The 12,698-nt window shown below is 40.8% G+C and overlaps 1 protein-coding gene across 1 annotated transcript in view; it reads right to left on the bottom strand.

Moving 5' to 3' along the window:
* SUPT3H (SPT3 homolog, SAGA and STAGA complex component) overlaps positions 1 to 12,698 on the bottom strand; it is a 136,707-nt gene that overhangs the window by 91,038 nt on the left and 32,971 nt on the right. The window lies entirely within an intron of this gene.

Here is a 12,698-nt window from a genome sequence, read left to right as displayed (position 1 = left end):
AGTTAAAGATGAGATTGAGTCCTAAATGCCACAAAAACAAGTGAGATGCAGCCAAAGGAGAAAGGAGCAAATCTCTATCACAAAGGCCATGCGTGTGAAGGCCCCAAGCCCCTGAAATAGTGCTAGAAAGGGCAAAAAATCTCTTTGGAAAGGACTAAGGGCATCAGCCTTGGACCTGCCTTCAGTCAGCACAGGGCTGGTGAGCTAGAGGCCATCGGGCAGGCTCACATCACGTCAGCACAAGAGCACAGCAGCTGATGCTCATCAAACTACTGCGCTAAGGAGGCCCAAAGCCATCAGAGCAGCCCATGGGATTCTCCTCTTTGCTTGTCTTTGAGACTGCCTGGAGATGATGCTGAAGAGGAGGTGGGATAGTAAGGATGCCTCACACCATGGAATATATTTCCTCCAGATCTAAAAGCAGTGTCCAGAAGGCTAGATGTAGTTGTTTAGTGGCTCCTGTTCTTGTTTGCTAATTGATAGACGGACTGACGGTGAGCCCAGAACAAAAGCTATCAAAATGAGACATCTTACATTCCTGACATTAAAACACACACACACCTGTAACATGATCAGTAAACAAAAATTTCATTTATTTTACAATACCCTTATACTCTTCTTTCAGAAATGCATGAATGCACCTGAAAATAATTTAAAGAAATCCTATCCTTCTTACTCACGCTAGCAATGGTTTCAGTCAGTATCACTGCCTGAATAAGTATATTATTAATCTGAGCTCCCATGCTGCTATGACTTGAAATAGGTCTATTCAGAAGTTAAAAAGATCAACAAAAACAGTAGCTGTTTCTAATATCCAAAGGAGGAGAGGGGGAAAAACTTTTTGGGTTTTTTGTTTGTTTTTTTTTTTGGAAAGGGCTCAGTGGGCAAAAAATTCAGTCCATAAATCATAATACTGTACTGCATTAATTTTTTTCCACACTAATGGCACGCAGGCAAGATGTGAAGTGTATCTAGTCCGCACAACACAAAACATACTGCATGAAGAGTTTCAGATTTTCCTCTTGAAACACTGCTGGCCCTTGCAGTTACAAAGACCAGAGAGATTTCAGGAATTCAGAAGTCACGGTAATATAATCTTACTTGAAACTCACTTGAAAAATGTAAGAATGTGGAAAATGATAGTTCTATTTTTTTGGCATAAGCCAAACTGTTTCTTATTCTGATTAGTTTGAGGGCGCACAGGCTGCTTATATTTCTAAGATGAAATAGAAAGAGTTGGATAAAAAGTAAAGTTAACAAGAACGAGCCAATATTCATCTCTGGTGTAAATCTATTGCAGCTCATGGATTTAGGCCAAGGCTAAGCTTGGTCCCACCAAGCCTCAAAGTGCTACAAACCCTGACCGTAGCATGGCCACAACAACGCAGCTCCTTCCCACGTCGTATCAAACAATGGCTGAAATAGGTGGCTCCGTTTCTCTACTGCGTGTAGGACCATAACTGTTAAACATCCATTTTCTTATTACAAAATTCAGATCGGTTCATGTCCCCCACGTAGCTGAAATAACTTCTTTTTCCAAATGATAAATACTTGACAATGCCATTTACAGCAAAGATCGTGTGCGAGCTACTTACGGGAATTCCCAGTGAAGTAAGGGGGATTAAGGACAGGAGACCAAATTCACGTCCCATTTGCATCTAAGTAAATCCTGAATAACGCTGTTTATTTTAATGGAGTTATTCTGGGCTAAACACGAGATCAAAATCTGGAATAACATTCTCAGTTTCTACCAAAACAATGAAAACTTTATTCTCATATTACCTCGATTTTCGCATCTATTTTATTTTAAGTAATGAACCCACAGCATTTAATTTCTTTGGCTTAAAGAAAGCAAAATAGGAAAATAATTACTTCCTGTACCGTTATAAAATATGGATTATTTATCCAAACAGACCATAATGAGTTCTGCATTGGTACACATATTTACCTGGGAAACCAGGATACGCTCAGGTAAATATGTATCCAGGCCATTAAAAAAAAATTACGTACCACACAGTCCAGATCGGGGAGAAGATGTATTTATAGCTGTAGCACACACAGAACTGAGTCATTCAAACCACAACACGAGCGCTTTGCTATAATTAGTGCTGTAACGAACTGTCTGATTTCACTGTCCCTGCGTTGCTGCCAATACGCAGCAAGCCCTGACTCCTCAATTTCCGGAGCTGAGGGCCTTGTTCAGCCATCACAGCGGCCGTGCTACGCGATGAGGGGGATTTCAGGAAGCCGTACCAAAAAAGTGATCCATCTTTGAGCACTTGAGCATCCATCATGGCAGAGAAGCAGCCTTCAGCCACACAACCTCTAAATCCATTGGTCTTCTGCCTTCCACTGCAGCGAGTCTGCTGCCAAGGACCCCACAGTGCGTGTGCTACAAGGCCAGCCATAACCTTCCCCATCTGCTCCTACAGTCACCCTTGTGGAAATGCAATGGAAGAGACATTGCAAGAAGTCCCAGCAGTATCCCTTCTTCAAGCCTCAGCCCTGCTCAGCACCAGGCAGGGACAAAAGAGCAGCATCACCTCCACCGCACTCCATGGCTCTCCCCAAATTTGTTAATGATTACAGCTATTCAGTCAGCACTGGAAAGCATTTTATTCCGGATTATCTTGAAGAACAGTCAGCAATCCAAATCACTCAGCTTCTTGAAGAAAATCAGCCCCTAATGCCAGCAAAGATTATTTGAGCCCTCGGAGTCTGAATTTATTTTTTATTACAGCCAAATTATGAACCCCTAAAAGTGAAGTTTAAATAACGGAAGTGTTGAAATGACTTTCACTATAGGAGCGCAAATAGCTCTGTTAATAATTAGGAGTTTATGAAAAATAAGTGTATTTTACAATTTTTCACATTACAAAGAAAGTAGTATATACAGTAACTGTATTTTAAAGTCTAAGAAGAAATGGCTGGGGAATAATATTTTAAAATGTAATCACCGGTTTAATGACTTTATGAAGTTAACTTTCTTGGCAGGATGAACTGAAGTACGTTAACAGTCACCTTAAGGCTATTTTCTTTTTGCAACTTCTGCAAATTACAGATTTGTTGAAAGGAGCATTCATTCTCCTATGACAGAAGCACAGTTCCTTCAATGGCACTGTCTGCTTTTACTCCTAATTATTTTTTCTTCCCCTTCCTCCAAAGTCAACAATCATTGATACCTCTACAAAAACGTCTTGATGGACAAAAAGATGGAAAACAAGCACGCTGTGTTGTGATATAATCCTTCCAGTTCAACTGCACAATGGAGTCAAAACTGGAATGCTTGCATGCCTTCAAACTGCTGAGCATCAAGAATAGTGCTTCAAGATTTTGGTTTTATTCTAGAGGAAAATTAGATTACACTTCACCAGGCTGATTTTATTTTATTTCCATTTTTATTTTTGAGTCAGGAAGGCTGTTTTTTTACTAAATATGCACTTAAATGCCTTATTTTTTTTTCCCATCTTTTCTATATCAAGAGCATCCAACTCTGAAAATACCAATAGAAATTCTGAGTTTAGGTCCAGTGCTGTCAATGTATTCTAAGCAGAATGTCCCAATACTTCTCTGAAGGCAATTAAGCATAAGATTAAAACTGTGTATCTTCATCTAAATATATCCATGAAGTTTCTCAAATACAACTGAGTTTGGCAGCTGAGCATTACAGAGACCACTGGCTCACCGTCCTGGCTAATGATTTCGGATCACCAGGGCTCCACAACATGACTAAATCACCCCAAGCTGTCTAACACATGAAAATTTCACCTGCAGATGAAAAGACAATCATTTCTGTTGTTATATCTAAGGATATTTTACAGAAAAGCATTCAATGCATCAGCAGGTGATTGTGTGTGAGCTCGAGCAGATGAACCTTTGAGACCCATTTTGAGGCTTCACTGGAGCGTTTCATTGACACACGGTGAATTTTGGTACATGTGAATCACCCAGTGGCCATGAGATGTAAATAGATTTTCTTACTCATGATCTGTATGTACCAGAATACATGGAGAACTTGCTTTCAAGTACATATTGCCATTTTTACATATGCCAAAATAAATTTACTTTTTGACATCTGACTCTAGCTCAGCTGCCTTGCCTGGCCTTCTGAGGCAGTGTCATGGTTTTGGCTTGCACTGCTCCAGGAGCCCTACAGCTGGGGGCTGCATGTGGAGACCCTGTAACCCAGGATGAACATCCAGAGATGCATCCCCAAAAGATCTCCAGTAACAAGCAGGTTGTACGAGGGCTCCTGCCCTCTGAAAGCACCAAGACCATATCTATGGGTCAGGCACACCATGGCTGCATGACATTCAGGGTGACAAGCTGTTGATATAAAATTAGTCTAATGATCACAGTAGAAAATGATCTAATGATCACAGCTCTTTCCTCAGCTACCTTCAGACTAAAATTGTGAAATAAAGTTGGATATTTTAACTGTACTGTTGCTATCAGAAATTGTGAAAGATTAGAAGGATGGTGAAATGGTATTTTGTTGTTATTCCCATATGTTTAAATTAAACATGTAGTATAATTTTGATCATGATTTCTCTTCATTCCACCAATAACTCACATACTTCTTTATATTATATAAAAATTAAAGGGTTTGGGTGGAGGAAAGCCTTTTGGTTTTGTCTTTTACAATGCACACACTTAAATGTAGTGCAAATTGCAAGAGTAGAGCACTCTTCACTTCGTTCTTTGGGCTGATGCTCTCCATGTTTTAAACAAGAACCTTCTAAGCATTAAAAAACAAAAAACAAAAAGAAAAACCAAAACAAAAACAGAGACAAGAAAAATACATGGCCTTTATGAAACTAAACATGTAATGGAATAGTCAGACAACGCACTGGAGGAGCTTAACAATGGGTTCACCTTTCTACAGATCCCTGGAGGTGAAAGAGAAAGGCTCTAAAAAAAGACTGATGTGATAAAACTGAATCTTACCAGATATTTTTAAGTTACAGGATATAACAATTCTATTCAAAGCGAGGCATACAAACAACACAAGAAGAGGCTAGATTGGATTGATCATCTTACAGAATCACAGAATCACAGAATTGCCAGGGAAGGGACCTCAAGGATCACGAAGCTCCAACCCCCCTGTGCCATGCAGGGCCACCAACCTCCCCATTTCACAGCAGCCCAGGCTGCCCAGGGCCCCATCCAACCTGGCCTTGAACACCTCCAGGGATGGACGGGGCATCACAGCCTCTCTGGGCAGCTGTTCCAGCACCTCACCACTCTCACAGCACACAACTTCCCCCTGACATCCAATCTCAATCTGCCCTCCCTCAACTCCAAACCATTTCCCCTTGTCCTGCTGTTATCAACCCTTTCAAAGAGTTGATTCCCCTCCTCTTTGGCTGTATCTTCTGGCTGTATCCTGCAACCACCTCAGAGCAGACAGCAATGACACATGAGGTCATTCTGCCACAGATGTGCACACACCATTGTTTCTGTTCATCTGACTCTCAAGTTTATCAAGGTCTCACTGGGCTGAAGCTCTGTGTTTTGCATTGCAGATACTCAATTCAATTCAATGCTCCCATCAAATGCTGAGCACACCCTGCTCATCTTCCATCACAGAATCGTAGAGTCTGGAGGTTGGAACAGACCTCCAAGACCATCCAGTCTAACTGTCCACCTACCACCAATATTTCCCACTAAACCATGTCCCTCAGTACAACATCTGCAGGTTTCTGGAATACCTCCATGGTCGGTGACTCCACCACCTCCCTGTGCAGCCCATTTCTGGGACTTCTCCCTCAGAGAATTTCCTGATGTCCAACCTGAATCTCCCCTGGTGCAACTTGAGGCCACCTAGCCAGGTCACTGATCCTTACCAACCTCTAAGAGACCAAATTGTTTCTCATAGGAGAATGGAGGAGAAATCTTTTCTTAAGTGTGGAATGATTCAATTTTCACAGTGAATTCTGCCTGTATTTTGAGCTCCTTGGCTATAAGTAACTCGTGCAGTTCGGTGCCAGCCACAAACTGGGATGGAGGAAAGCTGAATCCCTGCACTCTCCATATATTCACAGCATATTCCTAGCTGAGCCCCACATCTGTTAACACTGAACCAGTTTTGTTTAAAATATAAACAGGCACAATTGTTAGAAGAATGATAACTTATTAGTAAAGCCCAACAGCCTAGGCTCTTCTACTGAAAGTGAAGATTTGAATCTATTAGAGACCATATTAAGTAGATTAAATAAAGAAAATATGTTTCCAAGTAAATGGTGAAATTAATACTGCTATCTTGACAACGATGAGCTTTAAAGCAAGGCCAAATTATTTTTTTAATCTCTGCTTTATAGTTTAAACTCAATGTCTCAAATATCTTGCATTTTCTGTTAGAGAGGGAAAGAACTTATGGACGATAAATGCATATCAGTGTTTCAGGTATGCTTTCTTCTTATTTCAATTCTAATTTCAAAATTAACATTTTGAACCAACAATGTGTACCTATAATTCTTCTCCATGAAACAACAGAAACTCTATCCCTTACAGCAGGCAATGCTGACCAAACCAAGCGAAATTATATGAACAGCATTAAAACTAGAAAGTCTCTAAATGCAGGAAAATATTCATACTCACTGAATTCTATTTTAATATGGATAAATCTGTCAGCAGCTACAGTAGGCTTCACTGCTTCGAGACTTGGTGATGTGCTGGAGATGGCCACTGCTGATGTTCTCTGTTACTGCCAGTGATAACAGCAGGCAAGAAAACTAACTCTGAAACCTCTGTTCTAGGTTTTTTATTGTGATAGGGGTGAAAAAAAACCAGCTCGGGTAATAACATCCAAGGGGGAACAATGGCATAGGCTTCTGCATAACTAGCAGGAGTGCAATGAAGCAGGTTTTGTGAAAGGTGACCACTGCACATGTGAAAGATCCATTCATCATCTTGAAATAAAACAATTCTCATGGCCAAATGCGTTTCAAAATCTGAAAAAACCTGCTTTTGTATTTCTAAAGATGAACACAGAGGTCTTCCACTTGTTTCTGATGCCCTAGGACTGCTGGGATATCCCAGATACTGAGGTAGATGGTGTTATTCCACTGTAAATCAGTGGCAGCAAACTTCCCCACATCTAAGTAAATGAATACTGGGTAATAGAGTGCAATAGAACTTAATATATTTGCATTCAAATTTTCACAACTATTTTTTTTTCCCTACAGTGCTATCAGTACAGTTATTCCAAGCTGTGAATCTCAACTATAATTATTATTTCCATCAAAGTTACATCTCTCAATGTCTTTTTGCTACAAAATATTTTAAAATAATAATGTGCACACTCCTTTAGCAATAAATGCATTCACCATTCCTTTAGAGAAAACAAACAGAATTTACCTTTCTTTAGGATTGAAAAAAGAATTAATTCTCTGATATTCAGTGTATAAACTCAGATTTATTACCAGTTATTTCTATTCCTTTTCTTTTCTCCAGTATGCCTACACTGTGCAGACCAGCAAAGGTTACATTATACCCACAGCTTCCTGGCCTTTGGTTTCAAATCCCTGACAAACCACCATTCAGGATTATTGTTACTGAGCTTCCAACACTGCAAGCAGGAAAGAACTGTTCTCTGTTGATGGAGAGAACATCTAATATAAACAGGCTCCTTTCTCCCCTCGCTGTAAAGTCATGGTTGCTTCAATCATGCATCCTTATGCTGTCACACAGAAAAATAATCATTGACTTGCATTAGTTTCACCAGAGCACTAAAGAAACACTTTCCCTTTCCACATGACTGCAAATTGGAATCAGGCTTCACGGTTTGTCAGGCCAGGCTGGATGTGGCTCTGGGCAGCCTGGGCTGCTGGTTGGTGACCTGCACACAGCAGGGGGTTGGGACTGGATGAGTGCTGTGGGCCTTTGCAACCCAGGCTGTTCTGTGATTCTGTGATTCTACGAAAATAAGACATCTATCTACCAGGAGATAAAGTGCACTGGGAGAAAGAGTTGGGCAAAGCAAGGATTTCCATGAAGAGGCAGGCAGCCATCAGAGCACTGAATGCAGAGATAACAAGGCTTCGTCCTCTGGCTGAACTGATAGCCAAGTCGGAAAGAAATCTCTTCAAACACCATAAAATGGAAGACAAAAGCATACTTCATAAAAATAAATCCCATAAAGGACGTAAGAAAGGCTGGATGGGGCTGTGAGCAACCTGGGCTACAGGAAGGTGTACCTGCCTATAGCAAGGGGTTGGAACTAGATGATCTTAAAGGTCCCTTCCAACCCAAACCATTCTATGGTATGCTAAGACGTTTTTAGTAAAATCTAGACTAACTGGCAGATGGAGGAAAAAGGATTCAGGTTCAAGGAAAAATGAAGAATGGCAATATTTACCAATGGGAATATCTCCATTTATTCCCAATCATGAAGAGGCACGCAGTTACATTTCTTTCTTGTAAAGACTGCCCTATGGATGTAAAAGTCCTTAGGTTAAAAGACTACTTGAAATCATAGAATCATGGAATCACCAAGGTTGGAAAAGACCTCAAAGCTCATCCAGTCCAACCGCTCACCTATTCCCAATAGCTCCCACTAAACCATGTCCCTCAACACAACATCCAGCCTTTCCTTGAACACCACCAGGGTCGGTGACTCCACCACCTCCCTGGGCATCCATTGCAGTGCCTGACCACCCTTTCTGACAAGTAATACTTCCTCAGATTGGTCTTTCTCCTTAATTTTATTCTCATCTGCTCAAACGCAGACAAGTGTCCATCAAGTGGAAGCTCACCATCTTGGCTGGTGACAGCAGCTCAGTGTTCTGGGGTTGCTCAGAGTACCAGAGGCACACAGCATGCAGAAATGGCAACTGGAGTGAGTGGTGCTGGATGACAGACATGCCTTACAGGGCCTCAGGGAAGTTATTCTGTGTGCAGAACTCTGATGGACAGATGTTTACCTGGCACGACATACAGACAGCATCGAAATAAAAGGAAAACAATACTAAAAAAATGTGAAGAACGTATGATTTTAATGCTTTTTCAACCATAATATCTATATGTATGGAATGTATCTTGCGGTACTGAAAAAAAGTCCCACTCTCTCCTTCAATTTTACAGCAAATAACTTGTCAGTGGAGACAACATATGAACAAAAAAAAGTATGAAAAAATGAGAAGTAGAAAATTATATGGATATTTTTCTTTTTTCAAGAAGTCTCTCCCCACTTAATTTCAAAATACCTTAAAAATCCTAAATCTAGAGCATCTTCCTCCCAAAGCTCTTGTAATAGCAGGTGAAGAAAAATAATACAGGAATTTATAAAAGCAACAGGTTGAGTCCAAGGTGGATTCATTTTCATGTACAAAGGAGGGAGAAGGAAGTTCCTATTTTTGCATGTACGTCTGCAATTTTTGGTTTCCTGCTGTTGTTTTGTTTGTTTGTTTGTTTTTTTTAATTTAGTTTTACAAACTATAATTTTCAGAGCTTTGAAAACACAAATCAAATTGTGCAGCTGATAACATGAACGTGGCACACGTCCTCTTGGGAAGGTGAAAGAAAGAAAACAAGGACAGAGCTGCTGGCTCAGAGAAAGGAAAGAAATGAACCCAAAGCAGCTCAAATGTAAAATCTGAACAACAGATACTTTGGTCTGAAAAAATGGCACTGATTTCCTAACTCTTAATTAATGTTCATTCTTTAATTAGCATTCATTTCGCAAGGACTTGAGTCTCAAAAGGCTGCTTCACATTCCTTTAGCACCACGAGAAAGAATCACTTTTCAGCCATGAAAAGGTTGGGGGAAAAAAAAATAAACATGTTTTGTGAACATAATTTCCTCTTTACTGCTCCTGCAAAGCTATGAAATGAAATATATTATTTAATTACATTGGATCAAGCAACAGGAAGAGAAGGGAGTGCTTGAGTCACAGCATCGCTGTAAGAATAAATAACTCTATTTCCTCCTGCTAAAGGACAGTTTTAATGGACTGAAACGGTCCAAATGGTTAAAATCAAACTACTGGGAGGAGGTAGGATCTTCTTACTAACAAAAAACAACTCCCAAACCCCGAGGAAGCAAAGAAAAACAACCAACACTACAAAAGACGGTGTGAAATTCCTAACAGAAATACTGGTAACGATAGGAAAAAGAAGCAGCAACACTTCTGCTAGAACATCAGTGGTGGTAGCTTGAAAATTACCACGTTTATTCCAAATCTGCCCTGAACCCAAGGATGTTTTAAGAGCCGTATAGTAGCTTTCTGAGACTGTTTTGTTATACATTTTGCACCGAAGATTTTGAGCTAATCTATTGCGAAAACTCCAAAATTTATCTGCTATTATTACTAAAATGTTATTAGCCACATGGGATTTCCCTTAGCTGTGCTCCAGTAATGTTTACTAGATCCTTTAAATTGAACGCAACTGTTGGAAAAGTTAAAGCATTTTTTTCTTAAGTATGTTCTTGGCATAAAAAAATGGGAGGGCTTTAAACTATAATAAAAAGATAAGCTGAATTCTAAAATGTTGGAACAGATAACTTGGCACCGGTACAGAGTCCACACTGAGATATGAGTGAGAAAACGCCTTGATCCTTTACATAATTCAAATTCATACTGACTTGTGTGGAGCTGCTCTGAAATAACCTCGCGTGGAAATCCTCCTTTTTTGAAATATGGAACATGCTGAAATATGATTGCGTTTCACAGATGATGTTTGAAGAACAATGGAAAATGCCTTTGAAGCTGTTGAGGGGAGCTCCTCTGAGGCCTCACGGAAGGATGGGAGAAAGCACTGCTTTGAAAAAGATGCTGGAGGCAAAGAAGATTCAGCTCATACCCCAGAAGAGACAGGACTGACCTCCAAGACTGCAGGATCGTTGATATGAGGGGATAAGCATAAGCCACTGTGCTTCTTGAGGAAAGATGAAGAGAGGTTTTGACAGGGATAAAGTAAACACAATTGGCCGTAAAAGCAGTTTGCTGAAATTGTCTAGATTGCAGATCTTGATGGTGCCCTGCGAGTATCGCATTTGTTCCAGTCTGCTTCTCATAGAAACAAGGATCACAAAGCTCCAACCCCCCTGTGCCATGCAGGGCCACCAACCTCCCCATTTCACAGCAGCCCAGGCTGCCCAGGGCCCCATCCAACCTGGCCTTGAACACCTCCAGGGATGGACGGGGCATCACAGCCTCTCTGGGCAGCTGTTCCAGCACCTCACCACTCTCACAGCACACAACTTCCCCCTCACATCCATTCTAAACTTTCCCTGCTTGAGCTTAAAACCATCCCCCCTTGTCCTGCCAAAATCTACCTGAGTAAAAAGTTGATTGCCTTCCTGTTTATAATCCTCTTCTAAATACTGCAAGGCTGCAATGAGGTCTCCTCGCAGCCTTCCCTTCTCTAGGCTGAACAAGCCCAGCTCCCTCAGCCTGTCTTTGTCTTCTATTGCACTGCTAACTGCAATAGGAAGTGTCTGCAAAATGATTCTGAGCTTTAACTTAAGCATTTTTTGTATCTAAGCGGGTGTAAACTTCTAAGCAAAAACGATAAATACTTCTCAGTGCCTAAAGCTGTGATATTCAGAGGTGATTTAGCAGACTTCCAACCATAAAAACTGTGCCCAGTGTATTTCTCCTCTAATTCAGAGTAAGTGGGCCAGCCTTATATCATATATAATCATAATTCTCAGTGACATTTCAACCAAAAAGCAACTAAACATTTAAACTAAAAACCTGCAAACCTCCATAAAGAGTTACAAATAGCATCAGTCATGTTAATATAAAGCTCATAGACACTAGCATAAACAATGTCAACACAGTCAGTAGTTTGCAGTGTAGAACCTGGACCTAGAATATTATAAAGGTAAATTCTTAAATTCACAAGAAATCACTTTCCAATCATAGAATTATAGAATCATAGAATCACCAAGGTTGGAAAAGACCTAAAAGATCACCCAGTCCAACCGTTCACCTATTCCCAATAGCTCCTACTAAACCACGTCCCTCAACACAACATCCAGCCTTTCCTTGAACACCCCCAGGCTCGGTGATTCCACCACCTCCCTGGGCATCCATTGCAGTGCCTGACCACCCTTTCTGAAAAGTAATACTTCCTCATGTCCAGCCTGAATCTCCCCTGCCGTAGCTTGAAGCCATTCCCTCTGCTCCCATCACTGATGACACGAGAGAAGAGGCCGACCCCCAGCTCACTACAACCTCCCTTCAGGAAGTTATAGAGAGCAATGAGGTCTCCCCTGAGCCTCCTCTTCTCCAGGCTTCTGCTGGAGCTTCTTTTTGCAGACAGACGGGATCTGCAGCATGCAGTAAAACCATACCAGTAGAGGTCAAGAGGAACAGGAATAAAGAGCCATCAAAAGCAAAGCTTAATTAACTTTGCAAGTCAAATTAAAACGGAAGCAAAGGAGCCTTTACACATTAAACACAATGAAAAAAAAGAAAGTAGATACTCAGTGCAGAATGAAACAGAGAAGCAAAGTCTGAACATGGCTCCATAATGTCTTCACTATACACATGGAAGAACTGAAACACTGAGCATGGAGCAGAAGTAAGATAACTCAGGAGATGAGATATATGGAAATAAATTATTTGTACTGAAAGGAAGTGAAATTCAACTTGCACTCCAGTCATCAGCGCTGGCATAGAATAATAGAATCACAGAATGGCTTGAGTTGGAAGGGACCCCAAAGATCATCAAGTTCCAACTCCCTGCCA

The sequence above is a fragment of the Lagopus leucura genome, unplaced genomic scaffold (genome assembly GCF_019238085.1).
Source record: "Lagopus leucura isolate 7727_CA_CO unplaced genomic scaffold, USGS_WTPT01 Super-Scaffold_100038, whole genome shotgun sequence".
NCBI lineage: Eukaryota > Metazoa > Chordata > Aves > Galliformes > Phasianidae > Lagopus > Lagopus leucura.
This window is presented reverse-complemented; position numbering and strand designations above follow the sequence as displayed.